This window comes from Canis lupus, chromosome 25, assembly GCF_003254725.2.
Source record: "Canis lupus dingo isolate Sandy chromosome 25, ASM325472v2, whole genome shotgun sequence".
NCBI lineage: Eukaryota > Metazoa > Chordata > Mammalia > Carnivora > Canidae > Canis > Canis lupus.
Genome location: NC_064267.1, coordinates 7,232,965 through 7,256,084, shown reverse-complemented (window position 1 = coordinate 7,256,084; position 23,120 = coordinate 7,232,965). Strand labels below are relative to the sequence as shown.

Sequence of the window (23,120 nt, the reverse complement as noted above, 5' to 3'; positions counted from 1 at the left end):
TGATTTCAGTTGTAGCAGTTTCATAAGTCCTTTTTATCAGGTTATGAAAATTTCTTTCAATTTCTGGTGTGCTCAGAGTTTTTGTCATGAATGGGTGTTTAATTTTGTCAAATACACTTTCTGTGTCTATGGAGATGATCATAGGAGTTTCCCACTTTACTGTATTAATATAGTGAATTATTTTTAAATAATTTTGTTTTAAACCAATCTCACATTCCAGAATTTAATGTATTATTCTTTGTATATATTGCAGAATTAGATTTGCGAATATATTTTAAGCATATATATCTTTTGTATCTGTATTCATGGTGAAGTGATATTGTTTTCTTTTGATATTTTCAAATGTTTTTGGTATCAGTAATTCAGGCTAATAAAAACATGTGGAAAATGTGGTGTGGTGGAAAATAAGCTAAACAATGCCCCCCAAAATACATCCATGTCCTAATCCCCAGAATCTCTGAATGTCACTTTATATAGAAAAAGAATTTTGTCAAAATGATTAAGTTTCTTGACATGGGGAAAGAATCTTGGATTATCAAAATTGTTTGTGTTAAAGAACAAAAATTCAGCTGAATAAATTTGAAGATCTAATTGGCTTTATTCAAAGACTCACAAATCAGAGCAGCATCTCTTCTGGTAAATAGACAAGAGCTGGAAGAATGGTATAAAATAGATGGGGCCAGGGGTCGGGTTGGGGGATTAGTCAAAGACTAGAAAGTTATTAGCAAAAGAAAAGACAGGATTATTTCAGGCTAGGTTACCCTCCTTTAGGGGATGGCAGGGGGTTTTATCAAGCAGATTACCTTACTAGTGCTGACCAGAAAATTCCAGACTGATTGGTTTAAAATTCCATCCTGGGAGAGGTTGAAACTGCAATTAAGACTTCGTTTGTTATCCTGGAAGCAAGTCATTCTACCTTGGGCCCGTATTTTTCTTTTCTTTTAAATATCTGTAAATGCAATCATAAAGGTCCTTACATGTGAGAGATAGATAGAGATTTCACATAGTCAGAAAAGGAAAAGGTACACAGAAGAGGAGTCAGTGTGTCCATGGAGGTATAGATTTACATGTATTTGGGTATATTCCAGATATATTTTTGTTACTGAGCTGTAATTCTACTCTGCTACGGGTCAGAAAACACATGCTGTATGAGTTCAATCCTTTTACATTTATTGAGAATATTTTTTAACCTGACATATAAGGTCTATACAAGTGAATGTCCCATGTGCCCTTGAAAGTCCTGCTATTGTTGGGTGGAGCATCAGTAAATCTCAATTTGATCAAGGTGGTTGGTGATTTTGTTCAAGCTTTCTATATTATTACTGACTTTCTGTCTACCTGTTCTATCAATTTGTTGAGAAAGCCTTGGTTCTAATTGTTATCTATTTCAGTCTAGAGTTTTTGCTTTATGTATTATGGAACCCTTTTATTAGGTGCTATACATTTATGATTGTTCTATCTTAACTTTTTCCTGTCTCTGGAAGTTTCCTTGTCTTAAAGTCTATCTTGTCTCATATTAATCGTGTCTCTCCATCTTTCTTATGCTCACTGCACGTGATGTCTTTTCCATTGTTTTATTTTCAACCTATTTTGTCTTTGTATTTTAAATGCTTATATGATAGCATATTGCTAGGTGTTGCTTTTTAGGTAATCTCAAATGCTCTACCTTTTGATCAGTGATAAGTCAATTACATTCAATGTAATTAATTTACAATTGGATTTAGGTCTTTCATTCTGTTATTTAATTTTAACTTGCCTTTATTTTTGGTTCCTCCGTTCTTCCTTTTCTGTTTTCTTTTCTGTCAATGAAATGTTTTAGTGCCTTTGGCTTTTTAGGTATTTCTTTTCATTAATTTTGGTGCTCACTCCAGGGATTACAGCATTCATCTTTTACTTATCACAATTTACTTCAAGTTACTATAGGAACCTTGCATCCGTATATGGATCCACATTTGTATTTTAATACTACTTTTGGTTTTTATTTGGTGCAATGCTATTGATTTTTTATATATATGCTGGTTGCAGAAGAGAATGGTTGACCTCTGCTAAAGTGAACTTAGTGAGTCATTTGCCATAGGAAAGTCTGAGGAGGTAGAAAATCTGAGGAGGTAATTGGAATGATGGGGAGGGGCAGGGGTATGACATCATATGGGTAGATTACAAAAGGTAGAGGAGCTTCTGAGAGGTTGTGGCTGTTGGAGAACAGGAGAGAGGAATGTTGTTCCCGAAGGTAGGACAAATCTGAAGTACAAATGTATGTGAGCTGTGGCTTTCAAATGACAAAGAAAATTGGAGAATGGGTGAGTAAAATTTGGAAACTCAATTGAGGCACTTTTTAGTAGTAGATAAAATTAAGAAAAAGTTGTGTTAGTATGGAAAAGTACATTTTCCTGGGACTTTGACTATTGTACACCTGAGTGTAAGCCGAGCTAGGGAAAATCTATCCATGGAAATGTTTTGAGACATTATGGAAAGGAATAGAGTAAAATGAAATAAATAAGCAAAAAACAAAACAAACAAACAAACAAAAAACAAAAAACTGGATGTCACATTGCCATGACTAGCAAATCTAGGTATTAGCCTCACTTTGCAGATGAGAAAAGCAACTTTTTGTTTTTGCATAATATGGAAATTTGGGATGAATTAACAAAATCTTGCCTTGTTATAAAATTTTTACAAACACTAGCAAGTCAATTCTGATATGCTTATTTTTTTTAATGTCTGTTCTTGAGAAAAGTCTTAACTATATTGCACTTGTTCTTGTATTCAAAAAAAGCATTTTAATCACCAGCAGAGGTGCCCGTGGCAAAAGAAAATATGAAGTCCTAAGCGTCTCATTAGACAAACTCTAGGATAGGATCAGTTACATTTAATTCCCAAGGCCCTCTCATTATATTTCTCTTTAAAGGGCTTGTTGCAATATAGTTCTCATGAACTGGGAGGTTGTCTTACCTCGGGAAATTTTAATATTTTATCCGGTCCTTTAATGAGCCTGCCAATATATTTAAAAGGCGAATAAAAATTACATATATTGAGATGATAAAAAATATTTTAAAACATAACCATTTAAGTAAACTTTAAAGTATTTAAATCATTTACCATCGGAAGTAAACTCAAGAAGATAACATTAATTAAAGAAGCTGAGGTATGCTGCCACATAGTATTGTCATAGTTGAAACTGGACATGGTGATTTCCCAGAATCCAGTGGTTGACAACTGAGTGTAATTAGCTACCTTGTATAACCCAAGACTCCTCAGCCAATGGCACTATCAGGGTCACACCAACATTTTATTGTCTCTTGCCCTCATGTGCTGACAGAGTCCCTTCCACCCTTGCAAAGTCTTCCCAAGGTGTGTTTGAATGTTTCTGGGGGTTTCTTATACACATTCCTGAATGAACCTTCTCGTAAATTGGCCACATCTGCCTACTCTATGTCAAAGGCTCATGTAGATGCATATGTGTTGAGGCGGGGAATGTTCCCTTCCAGTCCACATTACACTCTATAAGTCTTGGTGGAATGCAGGACTACTTGTACTCTCTCCTGTTTTATAGAGGCTGTAGGGAAACTGCTCTTTCATGTTTCCTGCAGCCGCTGTCTCTCTGGAATGTGACCTTGGAAGACAGACATGGGATCATCTGTAGGATAAGTAATGCTGTAGCCTAAGTAGCTGCTCTTTTCTGCTTCTATGGTTTGACACATGGCAAGTGGGATGTTTCTGGCTTCTTTGCCCCTTAAGGGAAACTTTCTACAGGGTTAGGCTTTCTGCTCTGGGAAAGCAGATCCATACTCTATGGTTCATCTCTGCATCATCAGAGTAGGCACACGCTAAAAACTTGTCATCTCTCTGCCTGGGGTTCTTAAGTTTTTCCACTAAATAACATTCTTCTGGGGCTGGCCACACAAGCTTGCCAGTTGCCTACATCTTATCTTCGGGACGAGTTAAAACTCTCATTACATTTAAGATGCCTCATGAAATATCATAGTTACTTTAGGCTAAGTTGCTTTTTTCCTAAAGCGGTTGGAAATTGTGACAAAATTTCATTGCCCTTATTGTTACCATTTCAACTTAGGCATCTCCTGATTTCTATCATTTTGTGTTTGGTTTAAATATAGACTAATGTTGGCATTTCAACGATTCAATCATGATGAGATCATTGGCTCTTGCCTTGCCACTAACACACCATATTGGGCTAGTGTGGCCAGAGAAAACACAAGATGCTTAGTCAAATTTGAATTTCTAGTAAATCTAATGAATAATCTTTTAGTATTATTAAGTCTTTGCATTTTGGCAATGGGGCAGAGTCCCAAATTTATACTGAAAATTATTTTGTTTATCTGAAATTCAGATTTATTAGTTGTCCTGTTTTCATTTTTCTGGAAAAATCATTTCTCTGTATTTCTGTTTCTTCATCTATAAAGTAGAATACCAACCTTGTGTATCTCATTAATTTAAAGCTCAGATGACATCAAGTACATTAATGTTTTTTGATAAGTAAAAATGTGCTGTACATATGTGAGACACTACTAGCCATTCAACAAAGGTTTATTGAATATCTACTATTTGCTTTGGCTGATGTTAGCATACATTTGCATAGTGAACTCAAAATAAGCAGAAGACATTTGCTTCTAAGGAGCTTTTCAGAAGTTGAGTTGGACCAAAGGACCTCATGGATTCTGGATTCCTTGCTGGGAACCCTCGGGAATCCTGTGAGCACCCCTGTGGAATGCCAGAAATGTAGGAAACATAATAAAATCCAGAGACAAGGCATTGGAACAAAGAGGAAATTGTCCTTGTAGCATAATATCAGATCCAGTTTCCAAGTTCCAATGTTGTGCATTCTCATTTTTAATCTTAATTTCAGCTTGAATAATAGCTTCAAAAACCAAATTAACATGTTTTCAAATGAGAAAAGCCTCTACAATCCCATAAAATCCAAACATATATATATATAATGGGAGATTATATTGTTTTTTCATTCATTTGTTCATATGTTATGTATTCAATAAATAGTATTGACCACCTCTGCTATGTGCCAAACAATGTGCTCTGTATACAGTATTTAGAGATAAAAAAGAGACAATCTAATTGAGATGCTAGCTTTACATGTTTCTATAAATAGATTCTGAGATCTTGCTTAGAGATTCTAGGCCAGATAAGGTTTGAGTGTGCCCTTGATCTAGGAACCCTCTTTATTCCTGTGGGAGGAATGTCTCTCTTTAATGAACCTTATAGTTGGGTAAAATCACGTGATCCAGATTAGCTGACTAACTCTGGTCTCCCAGAAAGTGACTGATGTTATAAACAGATAACCCTTATTTCTTAAAGTCTAGGAGAAGTCAGACATGTAATGCATATTGTTAATACTGTATGATGAGGGGCTTGTGGAAGGTGCTATAAGAACCAAGGAGAAAGTGTCAGAGAGGGATTTCTGAGCAGCTTTTTAGAGGAGGCAGCCCTGGGAGCTCACCAGGGTGTGAACGTGGGAGACTATTGCTGGTGCAATGAACATCTTGTGCTTCTAAATAGCATTTGTCGTACTCTGCCTTATGGCTTTCTGCTGTCCTGCCTCAGACTATAGGCTCCTCCAGGCCTGAGAGGTCTGTGTCTTGTCTTTGCATCCCATCATCTAGCAGTCTTTCAAATTGCTATTTTAGCTCAATGTGCTGAAGTTGCACTAATAACTTTTTTGAACAGACTTCATAATAATGAGATAGTATACATTAATAGGCAGCGTGAAGTCAAAGACTTTGGTTCAAATGTTGGTTCACCACTCACTGGGCCATATAGTTTTGAGTATGACTCCCTCCCTGAAACTTTTCTTTATGAGAAAAAATAAGATATACTTCATATGTTGTTTTGAAGACTATATAGTTAGATGTTCAGTACTACTGGTTTAATCAGAGACCTCTTATTCCGTATTAATTCCCCATCTCCACCTATAATATGCTTCTTACACTGACTTGGAATTTAGTTGCTACATTTGTTGGAAGAAAAATTTAGGAACCTGGAATACAACCACCTAAACAATAAAAATTCTGCTAGTGTGAAAAATAATTATGTTTACAGCTTTATACACATTCATATACATTGTGATATATCCACACATTGCCAGGAGATCATGTGTAGATAATTCTCTTGGGAAGATGCTTTTGTTGGCTGATGGTCATGCATGATTCCCAGATGTATTCTGGTGATGCAGCATCTGGGAATCAGGAAGCTATTTGCAGTATACCATGAACATTTGAAGTGTTAAATTAAAAAAATATACCGAATATGCATTTTGCTGTGGAATCATTGTAGATAAAGAGTAACCCATGAAGGCTCAGGGTGTGATCCCAGGGTCCTGGGATTAAGTCCCCCATAGGGCTCCCCATAGGGAGCCTGCTTCTCCCTCTGCCTGTTTGTCTGTGTCTCTGCCTCTCTGTGTCTCTCATGAATAAATAAATAGAATCTTGAGAAAAAAAAGAATAACCTATGAGAAGTGGTTTTAAAAATAATTTTTGGAAAAAGCTAAGTATTCTCTCCATGAGTCCCTATGGATCAGTAAGAGCTGGCTGTTGAATGAGGGACGTGGTAGGATACCTATATTCCTTGGCGGCAGAATTTGATTAACCCATTTCAGTGAAAATCCGTCCTAATCATTTAAAGAATTCCTTAAACTGGTATCTTTCTAATAAGACACAGCCCTGAGAGAGGTGGGTCATTTTGGGGAATAGCTAATTTCTGGAATAACAGAAGACTTAATTTAAGCACTCAGGACATTATTAAAAGATATAAAAGGCTTCATTCCTCTTACTGTCCCACCCACATCAACACCATTTTTAAAAAAGATTTAAGAGCAGCCCGGGGTGTGATCCTGGAGACCTGGGATCAAGTCCCGTGGCGGGCTCCCTGTGTGGAGCCTGCTTCTCCCTCTGCTTGTGTCTCTGCCTCTTCTCTCTGTGTGTCTCTATGAATAAATAAGTAAAAAATCTTTTAAAAAGATTTAAAAAATTTATAGATTGATGAGAGACACACAGAGAGAAGCAGGGACGTAGGCAGAGGCAGGCTCTCCATGGGGAGCCTGATGCGGGACTCAATCCCAGGACCCCAGGATCACAACCTGAACCGAAGGCAGAGGCTCCACCACTGAGCTACCCAGGTGTCCCTCAACATCATTTTTGAAGAGGGAAATAATTAATTCCGTATCAAGGCTCCTTATCTTATGAACCCTCCAACTGCCTGTTCCTGCCAGGGACCAAAGAGAAGAAGCTGAGACTCAAGCATTGTCTTTGATGGAGAGTGTTTCCCACTTTCTATCCTGGTTCAGCATCCAAGAGTCAACTTCAGACTTGGTCAGTGGATGGAAGTGTTTTTATGTCTCCTCCTCTCCTTATGTCATCTCTCTTGATTAAAACACCAAGGACAGAGGGCTTCAGTGGCTTGATCTGTGAGTTAACATACCTGGGAAAGACTAATTAAGTAAGACAGTGTGAGAGGGTCCTGTGGGACTAAAGAAAGCCTGGTTCCTCTGAAGAATGTTGCAGCATAACTCCCTGCTGTATTCTCCTTTCTGGCCACATTTCCTGGCATACCCTCTCTCTCCCAAACATCCTGTGCTCCAGCCATGTTGAGCTGTTAATGATGATACTATGACCTTGAGGGGAATTCACAGAGCTGCAAAACAGAAATATATTCCAAGCACATTTTTAAAAAGATTTTATTTATATATTTGACAGAGTTAGCATAAGTAGGAGGAGCGGCAGGCAGCAGGAGAGGGAGAAGGAGAGGCAGACTCTCTGAAGAGCAGGGAGCCCTATGTGAGGCTTTATCCAAGGACCCTGGAATCATGACCTGAGCTGAAGGCAGACACTTAACCAACTGAGTCACTCAGGAGCCCCCAAACAGATCTTGTATTTGCATATGCTATTTCTTTGGCTTAGATTATCCTTCACCCCAGTATCTGTAGGAAAGCTCCTATTCATCCTTAAAAACCCTCCCCAGTATCACCTCTTCTATAAAGCTTTCATCAACATTCCAAGGCAGTTACTCAGTTCTTTTCCTGGGCTCCAACAGCAGATTTAATATCTCATAGTACTTATCACACCATTTTATATTTTACTTGCTTATCTGTCTGCTCCCTGGGGCACCCATCATTAGTTGCCTACCAAAAACCTTTCTCCACCTTTTCTTACTGATAGAAACTTGATATTTTTCAGGTATTCAGCCTCAAAGAAGATTGGACTTCTTTCTCTACCCCTAGGGGTGAATTTTGGTTGCCTTATGCCAACAATGGCAATTCTAGTCTGCCTGCTAGTAACTGGCTTCAGCTGGAGTGTGAGATGCAATGCTGGCCAGTGGAGTCAGCTGTGGAGGTGTTTCCCCAGCTTGTTTGTGCATGTGCATGACCTGGGATTCTGCAGATTCTGATTCTGGCGGCCTGGGGTGGGGCCTGTGGGTCCCACACGCTGTCCATATGAGACCACCTTTTGAGTTGTAAGCCAAGGGGCTTCTATGTTAAGCTTCTTTACTTTTAGAAAGAGACCTGAGAGGATAATGGGTCCTTTCATGTCTCCAAAAGTGGGTCACCCGAAGCTGCTGTGTGAAGTGTGTCACCTAAAGCTGCTGCTGGCATCCCGTGAATGCCAAGGAAGTAGCGAACGTGCTGGCAATGGCAGAATGGGAAGATGGAGAAAAGCAGAGGCTGTTAAAATGTTGAATTAAGCAACCCTGGAGCAGTCCATCCTTTGTACATTTTATTGTTTATGTTCCAGGAGGTATTGCTTTATACAATTATATATTTTATGATTCAATTATTTATATATGTGTGTGTGTGTGTGTGTGTGTGTGTGTGTGTGTATCTACAGTGCCATGATGGGTTTGCTCATCAATGTTTGAAAGCACTAGCCTGGCCAAAGGCCAGTTGTTCCTTGGGGGTACTATGCACCTGCACTGCACTCACAGGAAGCGAAGCTGGTTCCTCGAGCCCTGTTATCCCTGCTCCCATTATTTCTCTCTCCAGTCCCCAAGCCCTATGCTCACCAATGCAGCCTATGAGCTGTTTCTGACTTGGAAGAAACAGCACGAAGTGCTCTCTTCATTCAACTATTTCTTATACTTTGTGCTGATACTTTGAGCCACATGAGTGGACTGTCCTCTTGTGGGCTGACTCCCAGAGAGACCACACAGATCCCAGCCAGGGGCAATTTGACTCCTGGGTCCTGCTCTCTGTGCTCGCTTCAGTGGGACATGGACCAAAGTCAGGATTTGTGGCTCAAGGGGCCTTAATCAGTTAGCAGCCTGGAGTTTTGAACCAGATCTGGCATCATCTGCTTCTTGGAGTGCTGCTGAAGGAGCACATTTAATGACAGGACTTCAGTTCTGAGCCTGAGACATCACTCTGGAAACTGTTGGGAGGAACGCCCTATAAAACCACTCTTGGGATGGTGCATAGAAACCCAGTTCCTCATCTCTTTCCTCTTTCCATATTCTAAGCCCTACTTTCCATCCCTGACCCCTGGGGCTCTGCCAATCTGGGCAGTTGTTTGAGGTGCTGATGGAAAAGACATCAGTAACTTACATTCTTCCCATGCAATCTCTCTCCACATTCAACCTGTGTTCCAGCCAAAGTGAAGCCTCTGTAATTTCTCACCTCTGGACATTCCCCTACAATGCACCTTTCATCTGAAATTGCTTCCCCCACCCAGCTTCTGCATGAGGAGATCCTATCCATATGCTAAGGTGGAGCTCTCACACTGTCCACACTATGAAAACTTGCTCAGTATCCACTGCCAGAATTAATTGTGCTTTCCTCTGGACCCCTCAGGGTTTTGTTTGTGCCTCTTTTTGAGCACATGTCGTATGCTACCTCATTGTAGTTGTTTGGGTTTCTGTCTGGCCTCTTATGTGTACTCCTGAACTCCCTGCAACTGGATTTTATTCATCTTTATTTAGCAAACTTCTGGACATGCAGCAAGTGCTACTACACACATTGTAGGATTGATATGCTATTATTTTCAGGGTTAAAAATGGCCAATGACCCATATAATCAATTGATTTTCAACAGGGGTGCCAACACCACTCACTGAGGGAAAGGACGGTCTTATGAACAAAAGGTGTTGCGAAAATGCATGTCCATACACAGAAAGATGAAGCTGGACCCTTTATGCTATATACAAATTTAACTCTGATGGATCGGAGACCCAAATGTAGAGCTAAAGCTATAAAACTCTTTGAAGAAATAAAATAAAATAAAATAAAACTCTTTGAAGAAAACATAGGGGAAAAGTTTCATGACATTGGATTTGGTGATAACTTCTTGTTAATGATACCAAAGATAGCCAAAATAAAATGGATAAATCAGATTTTATCAAAATTAAAATTTTGTGTATCAAAGGACACTGTAAATAAAGTGAAAAGATGATCCACAAAATGGAAAAAGAAATTTGAAAACATGTATTGGATAAGGAATTAATATGTAGGATATATAAGAAACTCTTAGAACTCAACAACAAAAATACAGACAATCCAATGCAAAAATCGGCAAAGAACTTGAATAGACAGATGTCCAAAGAAGACATACAAATAGCCAACAATTGTATGAGAAGATGCTCAACATCACTAATCATTAGGGAAATGCACATCAAAACCACAATGAGATACTACTTCACAGTATTAGGTTGGCTATTATCAAAAAACCAGAAAATAACAAGTATTAACAAGGATGTGGAGAAACCAGAACCCTTGTGCCCTGTTGGTGAGACTTTAAAATGGTGCTGCTGCTAAGGAAAATAGCATGGGTATTGCTGAAAATTAAAGTAGAATTATCATATGATCCAGCAATTTCACTTCTGGGTATATACTCAAACGAATTGAAACCAGGGACTTGAACATATTTGTATACGAATGTTCAATGCAGCGTTATTCACACAGACAAAAGGTGGAAACAACTCAAATGTCCATCAGCTGAGGAATGGATAAACAAAATGTGGCACATACATGCAATGGACTATTTTTCAGCCTTAGAAAGGAAAGTAAATATGATGTGTGCTACAGCACAAATAAACCTTGAAAACATTATGCTAAGTGAAATAAGCCAGACACAGAAGGATAAATATTGTATGATTCCACTCCAGGAGGCACTTAGAGTAGTCAAATTCACAAAGATAGAAAGTAGAATAGATGTTACCAGGGCCTGGAAAAGGGCGCAATGGGGAGTTATTGTTTAATAGGTTCAGTTTGGGATGATGGAAAAGTTCTGGGGATGGAAGGTATTGATGGTTGCACAACAGTATGAATGTATGTAGTGCTATTGAACTGCACACCTAAAAATGGTTAAAATGGTAAATTTACATTATACGCATTTACCACAATAAAGCAAAATAAATAAAATGGTCAGTGAGTTGCTAGATTAGTAGGGATAAGGTGGATTCTATCTTACTGAATGGGGAGAGAGGATGGAGGCGTTTTCAAGAGCGCAAGATCAGGGGCCTGTGGTGTGCTTAAAACACAGCCCACTTCTCTGTCTGCCCTCAGTGTCTCCTGCATCTACATAGAGATACAGGAAGTTGCTATGCCTATGGTTCAAGAGAACCCTGGACACTGGAATTCCTAAGAATCACAGTCTGAGGAAGGGACAGAGTTCTGTACTGTGTGTTTGGGTTTTGAAATTCTGCTGTGGAAGGAGGCTGAGACCGCTGCTCCACATCCTGTGTTAGCTAGAGCACAAGCCCCTAGCATCGAGGCTGTGCAGGGCCGTGTGTCGGGCATGCAGGGTAACAGTATTTGTCTAGGCATCTCCCAGAACAAGAGCTCCAGGTGGGGTGGTGGTTTCTTGCTGAGGCCTGTGGGCCAGGAAGATCCACCTGCTGAGGGGATGCCCTGTGTAGAATGCGGACATGTCCCGCTCTCCACGAGAGTCACCCAGAATTCGTGACCTCTTTCTGAGTGAAGACCCAGCTTTGACTCCTGGGCCTTGAGGCAGCTGAAAGAGTCAGAGTCTTGAAAAAACACCTATTTTCCCTTTGAAAGAAAAAAACACTCTCAATTTAGCAGAAATGGAAATTATTCTCATTGTTTTTAATCCATGCTCTTTTGGTAGAACAATGGTGTCTGTGTTGTCTTCACCCTGCTCTGTGACTCTGAACTCGGAGCCTCCTCCCTTCCCTGAGCAGGATGCAACCTCCCCCTTTATTTTTATCTTCTGAAGATCCTTCGATTGCACCCAATGCAATGGTGGTCACACACCATAGGTGTGACTGCGTGGGACTTGTTAAAATCAGAGACTTCACCTTTAATCCTGATTCAGTGGGTCCAGGACAGAGATGTATACTTTAAAAACAATCTTGTGGGACGCCTGGGTGGCTCAGTGGTTGAGAGTCTGTCTTTGGCTCAGGGCGTGATCCTGGTCCCAGGATCGAGTCCCACATCAGGCTTCCTGCATGGAGCCTGCTTCTCCCTCTGCCTATATCTCTGCCACTCTCTGTGTCTCTCATGAATGAATAAATAAAATTAAAAAAAAAAAAAAAGAACAATCCTGTTGATGTGTAATTCACATGGCCAGTGTATTTCAAGCAGCACCTCTGGTGATTCTGATGAGCAGCAAGGTTTGGGGACCATTGGGCTGAGGTGGAAGTCAGGCAGATCTGGCATTGCTCTGGGAGATGCAGAGGGGAAAGTCCAGTAAAACAATGCCCATCTCACGAACTTGCATTCTAGTCAGGTAATGATAGTCTAGTTCAGTAGGTAAGTGAGGTCAGTAGGTAAGGATAGACCTTCAGTAGGTAAATTTCAGATGCTGAAAAGTGCTATGGATAAAACAAGGTCATGTGAAGTAGAGTGACTCCGGAGGATGCTTCAGCTGGAATCTGGGAAAATGTTCTGAGTGAGGAGAAACCTGAATGGTGAAAAGAGCAGCCATATGAGGAGAAGGGGGTGACTCTGGTTCCAGCCAGAGATAGGAAATGCTGAGGTCTTAGGGAAGGGTGAGCCTGGCAGGTGCAGGGGCTGAAAGCAGTCCAGGTGGCTGGAGTGTGACAGGTTGGTGGGAGAGTAGGGGAAGGTGAAATTACTGAGGCAGGCATGCAGGTCACGGTCAGAGAGTTTGAGTTTTATGATAACCATCATGGGAAACCCCTAGAAGGTCTTCAGCAGAGGAGTGACATGATCTTGTTTATAAAGAGCATACGGCTACTGTGTGAAGGACAGACTCAGGGCCCATGGAGACAGGGCACTGTTGTGGAAATCTAGGTGAGAAGTAATGGGGGTTGGGTTAGGGTTGTGCCAGTGGAGATGTGGAGAAGTGATGGGATTTGGGATTGATTTTACAGGTACAACTGAAGAACTTACTAACGGATTAGATAATGGGTATGAGGGAAAGTGAGGATTCAAGTTTTGGGCTGATCAAATCGACAGAAGGCTCAAGGGGGTGAGATGGCAGGTTTGGTCATGTTAATTTTGAGATGCCTACAGGACATACGAGTCACGAGGTTAATAGGCAGTTGGAAGTATATCTGCATCTGATGGAAGAGTTCTGGACTGGAAACACACATGTGAGAGTCAATATTATAGATGGTCTTCCTGGCTGGGGAACTGGATTAGATAGTGTGGGGGAGAGTGTAGACCCAGAAGAAGACCACAGACCTGGGTTCACTCCGACATTAGAGGTTTGGTGTAGGAGGCCAAGAAAGGGAGATGGACAAGGGTGAGCCAGCCACGAAGTGGGAGAGAACCAGGGGGATGTGTCCTGGGAGCAGAGACAAGGCAGTGTTCAGGCAGGGAGCGGTCAGCCTTGATGCTGCTGAGAGAAAATGTAAAAATGCGCAGAGAATTAACAATGCTTTGGGTAACATGAAGGTAGTAAGTGGCCTCCATAAGAGTTGTGTTAGTGATGTGACAAAAGCATAACTTTGGCATGGTGAAAAGAAAGTCCCTTGTCCTAGTTCTTTTTTTTTTTTTTTTAAGATTATTTATTTATTCATGAGAGACAGAGAGAGTGGGGCAGAAGGAGAAGTTGTCTCTTCACAGGGAGCCCAATTTGGAACTCAATCCCAGAACCCCGGCATCACACCCTGAGCCCAAGGCAGATGCTCAACCACTGAGCCACCCAGGCTTCCCGCCTTATCCTAGTTCTATGAGAATAGTTGCTTCTGCAGACTGGGGAAACCTAAGCCATCAAAGAGATAGCTCAAGATTGGTGGGGGTGAGGCACAGCGGGGGCAGTCAGGAAGAATAGCAGTCCTGGGGGTAGGAAAGGAGAGATGGTTCTCTCTGGATCAGAAGGGAAGGACAGAGACCAGATGGCTGAGCAGTGGCTCCCCTCAGAGGCAAGGGCTGGTGCAGACTCCTTGCCTCTGGGCTCCAGGACTTGACAAAGATTTTGGGAATGGAAGGCAAGAACTTTAAGGGACCACATGAACTTGGGTCTGAGAGTACCATAGCAACTACCATAGACTGGAGGTAAGGGCCTTCACTCCATTTTCCAGGCGGTTCTTAAGCTTCCTGGATTCTACAGCAATAATTCTGATATTGATGGGACACCTGGGTGGTTCAGTGGTTGAGCAGCTGCCTTCGGCTCAGGTCATGATCCTGGGATCCTGGGATCAAGTCCCACATCAAGCTTCCCACGGGGAGCCTTCTTCTCCCTCTGCCCATGTCTCTGCCTGTCTTCTCATGAATAAATAAATAAAATCTTTTAAAAAAATAATTCGAATATTGAATATCTTCCAGTCCATTGGGATAGACCTTGATTCAGACTCCAGTTGACCTAAATAGACTGGTATTTCCTTTACACCTGAATTTGTGGACTGAAATTCATTTCCACTATGCTCTACAGTTTTCTTCAGCCTCTTTCTCTCCTAAATGAAAAGCATCATAATTAACTTACATGCACCAGAGCATAGGAGTTTTTGGAACAGTGCAATTAAAAAAAAGTGGATATGCTTTGAAAAGTTATAAACACTGAAGAAATGGAAAGGAGGAAATAGGAATGCCCCGCTTGGAAAGAAAACCACCATCTCATCATTCTAGAAAGCTCTAATAAACCTGAGACCAGGAAAAACTAGAGTGAGTAACTCTTCACTGGTGTATGATTAACAATGTTAGCTTGAAAATGTTCATATCTTATCATAAGAAGTCTCCGGAGAGCAGGAGCTAGTATAGAGCCCTGCTAAATAAGTCACTACTTCTCTGTTACTGTTTTTTGTTAAACAGAAAGGAAGGGAGGGAAGAAAGGAGGACAAAAGATTGCTTTTCCTATTTCCTTTGTGAAATTCTACCCTGCATCCGAATAATGTAAATACTCCTGGGGCGAGTAGGGAGTAAGCAGTTTATCAATCATTTATATTTATACTCGGCTCTGTCATAGGACTGGAGGAGATTTGCCAAAAAGTGTAAACACTGTGAGCAGTTCGAAGAAGCTCCCTGCTAGGAAAAATCGCCCTCTCTTGCCCCAAATAATTCAGTGACGAGAATAAACTCGGGTGTCTTTGTAACTTGGCTCAGGGCATTTTAATCAGTACCAGACCAATCTGCCTTGGATGCAGATGGCCATTTGATAGCCTCTACAGGAGATCGTTCTGATTCTCATCCTACAGTCCAGCGTTCAGGCTTCGATCTCCACACAGTTTTGTTTTGACACGGTCATTTGTTCTTTGCCTGGGGCACTCTTTAGCTTGGTGGCCAGGCTCACTTGAGCACGGGCAATCCTGCACGTCGCTGTGGCCCTGTCCAAGCAGAAACAAGTCCAGAGGAAACATTAATCAGGTGTGACTCTTACAGATGAGAAAATGGTGAGGGGCGGCATGGCAGCGGAGGAGCAGCATCTGCCTGGTGTTTGCTGGATCACCAAGCCCAGGAGGCTGGGTTGCCTAGCAGCTCCCAGCCACTTCAGGCCAGTGCTAGGCAACGAGATGTAATCTGTCAGCTGCAGGCCATCCATGTTTCCTCCTGGTTTTTAGAAGACATGTAGGTATTTCAGGAGCATCTAATTATCTTTGATCTCCTTCGCTTCGCTGTGTGCGTCAGGTACCCCATGTCGGCACTCCCCCATCCCCGATGTTCAGATGCTTTTCTCACATAGCAGAGGACCTACACCTTGCAGGAAATTTTCGCGCATTTCAGAGAACAGGAAGATGAGAATCTGTTGCTGTGGATGCATTAAGCCTGCTCTCCGTGGTCATTTTCAAGGCTTCCTGCTGACATACAAATTGTTAGATGTACAAAGAACAATTCACTGACGGATGCTGGGGAAACCAGGAGACATGTTTTACTGTGTGAGCAGCCATTCTACTACCTTCTTGCTCCCCCAGTAAAAGGAGAGAAATGGATATGGTGGTGCTCAGGTCTCATCTCATTTCCACGGCCAAGTGATCAGCAGTCTTTCTCGTGCACTTTCTATGTGTTAATCCTTTTTTACTTTTTAGTTCTCATGATAACCCTATGATTATTTCCATTTTATAGTTGAGAAAACAGGCTTAGGAAGTCTGTGTCTCCAAGTCATATAGTTGCTTAGTGGCTCTAAGTGTTGCTCTGGTGCCTCCCCAAAGTTGTGTGAGACCTGATCTCTGCCGATTAGGAAAGCTCTAATCTAGTTGAGTAACTTGTGATGATTTTGAAGTACTATTTTTTTTAAGAACACTAAGACAATATGTAATTTAGAGGGATTCGGTAACATGGGAGTCTATGGTTGGGCATCTCACAGGGGATGAGCCTAGATCAAAAGATTGAGGAGGAGAGTTTCATGTCTCCTAAATCTTCTACTGAAAGAAGTTCCACCAAAGAACAGTGGCATCTGCAGGCCAATCTTTAATTTTCAGAAAGTAGTATGACAACTGGAAGCAAAGATAAACCTAGACTGTACTCAGCTCCCTGGTTTTGGTTGAATTTCAGACTCATCCACACCCACCGCTACATATAAGTCCTGGCTGCTGAATAATCACCTCTTCAGGCACTGGGTTGAAATGTATATACACATATGTGTATGTGCATAAATCCTTCCTGGCATTGTGGTGCCCAATTCCTAAGTAGGAAGCAGGAAACAAATGGGAGATCAAGTGACCCAGAGAACAGGAAGAAGGGAGGAAAAAGAATCAAGAGATTTGGTTCTAGGTCAAAGTGAGTAAGGTGAGAATTCACAAATGTACAAGCTATATCTTCATTTTTAAAATAGCCCCCTTAAAAGTTCATTACTTTTACTTTTGGAAAGGAGTTTAATGACATTTGGATGCTCTAAGACCTGGGCATCATCCCCTACACACGCATGCATGCATATACACTGTGGCTTTGTTCAGTTATTGATTCTTAGTCCACGTATGAAGGATATTATATAAGGCAGTGACTCTTAAACTTTAATATGGATATAAATCATCTTGTCAAGATTCAGATTCTTGGATGGGATGGGTATAGATGGAGGGTGGGGCCTAAAACTCTGCATTTCTTTTCTTTTTTTTTTTTTATTGGTGTTCAATTTACTAACATACAGAATAACCCCCAGTGCCCGTCACCCATTCACTCCCACCCCCCCCTCCTCCCCTTCCAACACCACTAGTTTGTTTCCCAGAGTTAGCAGTCTTTACATTCTGTCTCCCTTTCTGATATTTCCCACACATTTCTTCTCCCTTCCCTTATATTCCCTTTCACTATTATTTATATTCCCCAAATGAATGAGAACATATAATGTTTGTCCTTCTCCGACTGACTTACTTCACTCAGCATAATACCCTCCAGTTCCATCCACGTTGAAGCAAATGGTGGGTATTTGTCATTTCTAATAGCTGAGTAATATTCCATTGTATACATAAACCACATCTTCTTTATCCATTCATCTTTCGATGGACACTGAGGCTCCTTCCACAGTTTGGCTATCGTGGCCATTGCTGCTATAAACATCGGGGTGCAGGTGTCCCGGCGTTTCACTGCATCTGTATCTTTGGGGTAAATCCCCAGCAGTGCAATTGCTGGGTCGTAGGGCAGGTATATTTTTAACTGTTTGAGGAACCTCCACACAGTTTTCCAGAGTGAACTCTGCATTTCTAACAAGCTCCTAGGTGATATTGACGCTGTTGGTCCAAGAACCATACTTTGGGTAGGAAGGCTGTTGGGATTTCCTAATTGGAGGATGGAATTGGGAAGAAGACCTCACAGGTCCTGTAGCTCTTCTCTGGGACCAGAGTGTGGTTTAAACACAAGCTATCAAAGATAAAAATAATTGATAGATTCATCAAATTTTGTTCTCTTTGTTGTCTGAAAAACTGCTTGACAATATAACCTAAGTTTTATCCCAGCAGCAGTGAGATTTGAAGCAAAACCTGACATCTTGGTATGGAATCTCTGTGAATCTTCCACAGAGCTCTTTGAGGTACTAATAATTATTTTTGTGTTCACAGTGAGGAAATCGGTGGTGAGTGTTGAAGTCAGGGCTAGAACCCGGATCATTTTCCTTCAAGTCATGAATTGTGCCTCCAAACCACACAGAAACACTTCACAGACCCCAAAGGAAACGATGAGTAGCAGAACTGATCATGAGTCTCCTAAGATTGGGAAGGAAAGGATTGGAATTCATTCAAAATGAGGTATATTTTATTTGTTAATTTCCTTGTTCCAGAAGTAATTTGAAGACATCAATAATAATACACATTTACTGGGTTGCCTGGGTGGCTCAGTGATTGAGCATCTGCCTTCAGCTCAGGTCGTGATCCCAGGGTCCTGGGATCGAGTCCTGCATAAGGGCTCCCTGTGAGGAGCCCGCTTCTCCCTCTGCCTATGTCTCTGCCTCTCTCTCTGCGTCTCTCATGAATAAATAAATAAAATCTTAAAAAAAAAAAGAGAGAGAGAGGCAATATGCACTTACGGTCTCACCCTTTCCAGGGTAGCTGGGGGGATATTTAAAAGGAGATTGTTCAGCTTCAAGGACAGAATTTCTGAGAGTAGAATATGAGAGATTTTCATCCGTGTGTGTGGAAGTGGGTTAGGGATGGGTGAGAGTATCAGACGTGAACAGCGCCGCCCTCAGATGCTCAGGCCCATCCCTAGGAGTGCCAGCCCAGGTACGGGAGAGGGCAGGGTCCCACCGCGGCAGCAGGCAGCACCATGTGCAGTGGCTTTTGAAAGGTGCTTAACACCATTTAGAAAAACAAAGTCATATTAGGTGGGTTTATACAAATGGGTTGGGACATGTCCATGAAGTATGAACACAGGCTGTGGAGAAGTAAACAATGATTAATAGCAATGTCTCCTGAGCTGCTCAAGGGATCTTTATTACATTTTATCTAACAGCCTCATTAATGGTCTAGAAGAGGTAGACGCTAACAGAATTTTAATTAAATTCATGGTGGATATTAAATTGGGAATGATTGGGAATCTCAGGGAAGGCAGGAAGGCAACCTAAGAGTACGTGAGAAGATAAAATAAAATTCATTATTAACGGGTGAGAAGAAATGTCTTCGAAAAGACTTGTGTGGAAGTAAGGGTTTCGGAGATTGGCTTATTGTGTGCCAGACACTGTCCTGGGTGCTGTGGAAGTGTAGCTCATTTGTTCATTCCAATAACACGACGGGATATGTGCAAAGAAGAAGGCTGAGGCAGGAAGAGGTGAAGGGGCTTGCATAGGGCATGCAGGTGACAGATGATCTAGAAATTTTTTTTAAAAAATCCCATTGGGTCTTTTTATTTTATATTTCTTTTCCTCTAGAGTTACAAGGCTGTAGTAAAACCATGCTTTTAAAATGTTTCTGGCCATTTGGTTTCAATGGAAATGTGTATTTTGTGTATTAGCCTAAGGATAATCTTTTTAAAGACATGTTTTTCAGAAAGAGATGTTCATAGTATCCATTTTGTGGCTGCTGTGAATTTGGGCCTCCTGTGAGTTGGCTCTGAAAGGGCAGGCAGCAGGGGCTCCACCTACAGAAAACAGTGTGTTTGGGGGCCTGGTTTGCTTTGGCCACTGCTGTGGTCACCCAACTCCAAGAAGAGTGCTCAGCACACGGGAGACATTCAAGAAATAATTAATAAATGCATTTCTATTAGTCCACGTTGATTTCCTGTCAGCTTCAATTTAGAATTCAGAAAGTGTAAAGTAGTTGTTTTAATGGCAGAGGGGAGGGCTGTGGAGGCTAGGTAATGACGCACCTGCACTCCAGGGGCTTATATGTTTGAGCTGTGTCACAATTACCATTTGTAATGTGCACCCCAAGCAGGAAACTCACCACAGTGTCCTTGCCCATATGGGAGATAGTGGCTATGCCCTCTCTCCTGCCTCCTCAGAGTCGGGGGAATCAAATGAGAGGTGGGCTGGGAAGTAATCTGTCAGCCAGGATGCACATCACCAGTGTTAGTTACCACACAGTTAGAACCTTACGTTGTGTTTATCAAATTTGCTATCATCCCCAGGGTACTTTTTGGAAAACATTTAAACTAGTTTAACCACTCAAATAAATTTACTGTGATACAGAGATAATCCATGGTAGGGTGGCTCATCACTTAGGAAGAGATGGCAACAGACTCGGCTTTCTTTCCAGGTGAACTTCAGAGTCTTTGGGCATCAGGCCCAGGAATGTTGTTCTTAAAAAGGGTACATGTGATCGTGATGTTCATCATGTTTGAGAATAATGACAAGTTCAAGAGAAAAGCTGCTTCCCGAGAGGATAGTTGAAAGGGGTAAGGCTGGGGAACAAATGTCCAGAAGGCAAGGGAGTGGCCAAAGGATGTGGAATACTGGGAACCTTGATTTTTTTTAGCAGAGAAGAGGTCATAGGAAATGATGTCAAAGTCAAGGCCAGGGACTATGCCTCGCAGGGTGAATGCAGGGCCTTCCATTGCCCAGCTGAAGGCCTTTTGTGGGGGGTGGGGGGTGGTGGTGGGGTGGACAGTGTCTCTCAGGACAGGAAGCGGAGTCAGTAGTTGCTAGTTCTGGTAATCGAATATCTTCTTGCAAAGAGGTGAGTTGTTTCTAGGGTCAGCTTTCATGCCTTTGACTGAGCTCCTATACCTAGAAATCTTAATTCATCCCCCCTGACCTGGCCATTTCTCTGAGACCAGCAGTGAGTGGAAACTGTGGTCTTTCATTGAGTACCTACTATGTGAGGCCCTGGGAATACAACAGAGAGCAAAACAGACATGTCGCTGCCCTCTTAGAGCTCATGATGAAGTTGGGGAGACGGATACGAATGAAATAATCAAGTAGGGGTGCCCAGGTGGCTCAGCAGTTGAACATCTGCCTTTGGCTCAGGTCATGATCCCACAGGGCTCATGTGGGAGTGTCCTGCATCAGGCTCCCCACAGGGAGCTTGCTTCTTCCTCTGCTTATGTGTCTGCCTTTCTGTGTCTCTCATGAATAAATACATATTTTTAAAAAATAAGAAATGATCAAGTAAATGCATATATAATTTCAAAACCTCTGTACATGCCATGAAGAAAATGTCTAGGGTCCATGAGAGTTTGTAGCTGGGTCTGCTGTAGTGACAGTGTCCATGATGAGAGAGAGAAAGAAGGGGATGAGGGATGGAAGGGAGAGGGAGGGAGGGAGAGGGAGAGATAGAGGAGGAGTAGGGAGAGAGGGAGAGAGAGAAGCCATGTTAGTTTGCTCAGGCTGCCATAATAAAATACCACAGAGTGAGGTGCTTAAACAACAGAACTTAATTTTCTTACAGTTATGGAGGCTACAGGAAATTAAGGTGTCAGCAGGGTTGGTTTCAGCTGTGGCCTCTCTCCTTCACTTGAAGATGGCTGGCTTCTTAGGTCCTCACCTGGCCTTTCCTCTGTGTATGTCTCTGTCCTCATGTCTTCTTCTTCTTTTTTTTTTTTTTTTTTTTGCAGGTTTTATGTATTTATTAATGAGAGACCAACAGAGAGAGAGAGGCAGAGACACAGGCAGAAGGAGAAGCAGGCTTCATGAAGGGAGCCCCATGTAGAACTCCATCCCGGGACTCCAGGATCAGGCCCTGGGCTGAAGGCAGCGCTAAACCGCTGAGCCACCTGGGCTGCCCTCTCATGTCTTCTTCTCATGAGGACACCAGCCATTCGGGATCAGAGTCCCGTCCCCCACCCCCACAAACCCTCTCTTTTTAAAGAGAATCACCTTTTTAAAGACACTATTTCCATAAATGGTCACATTCTGAGGTCCTGGAGATTAGGACTTCAACACAGGAGTTTGGGGGTAGGCGGACACAATTCAGCCTAGAACAGAGGTGTAAGCAGACTTATGTTTGGAGAAGCTTCTCTGGCTCCTGGGTACTGGGTGAATGAGGGAGGGGACTGATGGCAAGAGGCCCTGCCCAAGCATGAGGGGTAGAGCCTATTCAGGCAGGCTTTCAACCTCCTTTCTGTCTCCTGTTCTGACTTCATTGCATTTTCATGCAGAATATTCAAATGCTATGGAAATCTAAACACTGCTGTATAAGCTATACTTTTTAAAGTAGTCAAATGGGACACTAGAAAATCTTACATTTGAAGCAGTACTTCCAAGTTTGAGTTTAAAAAAGAAAAACCCAAACAAAAACAATTCCCTAGTCACCTAAAGGCAAAAGGGAATTTTTTTTTGGTAGGGGGAAGGAGAGAATGATTTTTGTGACTTAATTATGAAAACACCAGATTAAAAAATGATTTTATTTTTATTTTATTTATTTATGAGAGACACACAGAGAGAGGCAGAGACATAAGCAGAGGGAGAAGCAGGCTCCCTATGGGAAGCCTGATGTAGGACTTGATCCCAGGACTCTGGGAGCCAAAGACAGATGCTCAACCCCTGAACGACCCAGGTGCCTCAAAAATGATTTTGTGTTATTGAATTTTTTGCTGAAACGTCACTTGAAATAAAAATAAAATAACAGATATTAGCTGTCCCTTAATATATGCTTCTTGGATTTGTCGGTGTTTTGGAGAATGAAAGATGAAATAAAATGACATTATTAGCTATTGAACATTCATTTTCTTTTTCTAGTACTTGATAATATCAAAATTCAGAACAGCAAATCAGAATTGTCTCCCAATCACAATAATAATAATCCTCACCACATATTCATCATAAGGAGATGCTTTCGAAATTTCCAAAGTGTATTAATAGGAAGAAGCACCTCCACAAAATAAGCTGTGGCCTACACTGGAAAAGATGATAGACACCAGAATCACCAGTCACTCAATCATAC

The 23,120-nt window shown here is 41.7% G+C and overlaps 1 long non-coding RNA gene across 1 annotated transcript; it reads left to right on the top strand.

Annotated features, from left to right (window-relative positions):
- Window positions 1-2,181: 2,181 nt before the first annotated feature.
- Window positions 2,182-22,766, top strand: LOC118355143 (uncharacterized). Its single transcript, XR_004817017.2, has 3 exons — window positions 2,182-2,300; window positions 18,366-18,551; window positions 21,793-22,766. It is a non-coding gene; the product is annotated as an uncharacterized LOC118355143 (long non-coding RNA).
- Window positions 22,767-23,120: the final 354 nt, after the last annotated feature.